Source organism: Balaenoptera ricei, chromosome 15 (assembly GCF_028023285.1).
Source record: "Balaenoptera ricei isolate mBalRic1 chromosome 15, mBalRic1.hap2, whole genome shotgun sequence".
NCBI lineage: Eukaryota > Metazoa > Chordata > Mammalia > Artiodactyla > Balaenopteridae > Balaenoptera > Balaenoptera ricei.
In genome coordinates this window covers 77,638,569-77,642,182 of record NC_082653.1, presented here as the reverse complement: position 1 = coordinate 77,642,182, position 3,614 = coordinate 77,638,569, and positions in this window count along the sequence as shown.

Genomic DNA, 3,614 nt, shown 5'->3' with positions numbered 1-3,614 from the left:
AAGAAAGTATATGAGTTGTCAATTGAGTTGATGGTACGAGAATCATAAAGCAGAATTCTGGAATCAGGATCTCACCTGCCCTTTCCTGAGGGCCTCTGACTTATGGCAGGTAAGCAGGTCAGAGGATAAGAAAACCCAGAGAACCTGAAGGACTAGAGACGGATGACGCAGGGGTCTTCTGGAGCTTCAGCGTACCTCACATTCGGAGGGCATTTTGGGGCACACCACATTTGTGAGCGCACAAGCCATCCTACATTTCTAAACATCCTTAACCTATAAAAGGATTTTCACAGACATTATCTCAATTCGAACTCACAACAACTCTGAAACTAACTCTATGAGACAGAGAAAAAGGTGCCATTGTCATTTTTCTGATGGACCAACTGAGGCTCAGAAGGGACGAGGGACTTACTACCCCAACACCTGAATACCTTCTGTTGCTCACAAGTTTGTGGGTCAAGAAGTCTTAGATGAATAGATTCCCTCTGCTCTATGTGACACCAGCCAGGGAGGCAGGGACTGGGAATCCACTTCCCAGATGGCGTCACTCTCATGTGTGGTGCCTTGGTGCTCCTTGGCCTCTCACTCCACAAGGTGTCACATCCTCCAGGGCCTCTCCACATGGCTTGGACTTTGAACAGCCATGAAAGACACACTTCTATGGCAGCTGGCTCCCAAGAGGGAGTAAGTGGAAGCTGCTGGGCCAGCAAAGAGCTATGCCTAGAACTGGCATAGAGTCAATTCCACTGTACTCCATTTGCCACCGCTGTCACAGGGCCCACTCCAAGTCAAAGGGGTGGACACTCTCCACTGCTTGATGGAGTAGGACAGTCACCTTGCAGAAGAGTATGCAGGATGAAAGACTGCTCTAGCTACCTTTCCCACAGACCAGAACTTTGATTTCCAGAACCCTATTCCCTTGTGTTTCCCACCAAATAATACTTCTTGATATGGCCCAAATATGAATAGTGCACATACACCCACCTTAGCAGAAGGTAAGTGCTTTACACACAGCTACACACATCCCCTGTATAATGTTTGTCACCAAGAAAACAATTAAAACGTAGTGCCATCTTTAGCAATTACAAATTCACAAGTTAGTAGTAAATGTTTTTTTTTTTAAAACCAGTAAAACATACATTCAGAATTAGCTCATTTGGGATTTGTAGTGATTTTAGAAATATGTTTGCCAATCATCTTATCAATTCTAACAAAATTGGAAGGGGGATGTTTAATCTACTTAAGAAAATCAACTCGATATTTGGCAATCACTTTATCAGCATCATTTTCACATAAACACTGTGCTTATTGATGATTCTTATCTAGTCATTAAAGTAGGCCTTGTATTTGGCGAAGCACTTGTCATAATTCTGCGATTCTTGCTCACTAGGGCTGGCCACCCTCCAAGATATTCCAATTAAGCGTTTACTACTCTGTCACACTTTCAGGGGCCTGAGTCGACATAAAGTTAAATTCTATCTGGAGGACATATCACAGGCTACAGCTGTTCTGCTTCCGTGGGATTTTTTTTTTGGTCTTGTTTTTCTAATGAAGATAATCTATGGATCCTGTTCATAAAAGGAGCACACAGCTCCAAATCATTACCTCCTGGCAGTGACTACTTTTTGAGTCCTCTCTGCTTCAGCACACTCCTTAATGGCAGTTGAATAAATATCTAAGATGCAGACTTCTTGGTCCTTTCTGAAGGATAGCATCTTCCAACAAGGGGGCAATAAATAAATAAATAAAAAATTAAGAAAAGAATATTTACAGAGCATCAAACTATGTGTTGAACACCAAGCCTGGCACTCCCAGGGTCTCTGCCCTTAAGAAGCTCACAGCACAGCAGTAGAGACAGTACGAAGCCACACTAAGGGTAATTCTGCACTGTCTGGGAAGGACCAGGGCTCTCACCCTCTCAAGTAACAGCTCACAGGACCAGGGATGGACATGTGACCCAAAGACAGCCAGTGTGACCTATGGCTGTGCTCGGGCAGATAAATGTGTCCAATCTAATTCTCACCAGAATTTTCAGTAAAAGGCATAGAAGATTTCGCCAATAGGAGTGATAAGCACTGGAGCTGACAGGGCACATAGACTCAGGGACTGGGGCAGACAGTTGTCCAGGAAAAGTCAGTCTGCAGAAGGAGCAGAATTGAGCAAACCAGCAGCATGTGACCCCGGAGAGAGAAAGAGACAGAAAGAGAACAAAACCTCCGTTATCATTCTGGTTCCCAGCCAGAGTTCCTGAGAGGTTGGTTCTATTTGGATTTTTTTTCTTGGATTCTGTGAGATTTCTTTGCAATACAGTAAACACCATTTGTGTTTCAGCTGGTTCGACAAGTTTCTGTACCTTGAAACTCAAAGGCCTGAAAGAATCTCATGGTTTGTTTGTTTTTTTTAGATTTCACATATAAGTGAGATCATACAGTGTTTAGCTTTCTCTCTGACTTATTTCACCAGCATAATGCCCTCAAGGTCCATCCATGTTGTCACAAATGGAAAGATTCCATTCTTTTTTATGGCTAAATAATATTTCATTATATTTACATATATATACATATATATAATCACATTTTTCTTATCCATTCATATGTTTATCATTTTTTTTGAAAATAATAATAATAGTCTTTCACAGATAATCAACATAATAAATCAATTTTGGGCCAATAAATAAATATTTTTTTAAAAACCCTAAAAAACCCAAATCAAACACAAAAGCAACAAAAAGCAGTTTTCTACTTTCCCTGCTCTGAGGTTTTGCTTTTGCTGCTCTCCCTACCTCTTCATGCCCCCTCCACTGCCCCCATTCCCCTCCCCACCTGCACTACCCACCTGCTCTTTAGTCCTAGTGCAAGGGTCAGCTTTTTCTCTCCAAAGCACTCCAGGATTAATCCAACCCACTTCTCCCACCGCTGCTATAGTTCATACAGACTATTTGTCAGTTCTTCTACATCCCCAGCCCAACCCAGGGAAGCCCCAGCCTGTACCTCCTCTTGCACCCTGTGCTGTTCTGATCTCAGCATACCTCCAAACTTAGCCTTCCCGAGCTACCATGGGGATGAAATGAAGTGAAGCTGAAAGGCAAGAGCACAGTCGTGATGGCACCTAGTGTTCAAAAAAGGTGGATGGAATCTGAAGATTCACAGACAACAAATAAGACAAATGGGGTATAATCGAAAAGGTACTGACACTGAATACTTGCTCCACTGGATTGAGGGATCATGGCCAAGTTTACTTAACCTTCTGAGCCTCAGTATCTGCATTGATAAAAAAGAGGTAATAACCTCTACCTCACAAGACCATTGAGAAGAATAAAGGAGACAATGTCTGTGAAAGAATCAGGCACTGTGTGGTCTGTAGGCCTAAAATTAACAGCAATTCATTCTTGGCTTCAACCACTGACTGGTTCATTGTAATGCTATATAACTTTTCATGGGCAGATCATGTTTCCCTGGAGGTCAGAGACCGTGACCTACTTCTTCAAATTCCTAAACTTAATATTGATACATAGAAAGTTCCCAGTAAATATTAAATGATTTATTGAAAGCTATATACTGAAGACTTTTATTAGCACACACATACAACATCATAAGACCCACGTTCCCATCCAT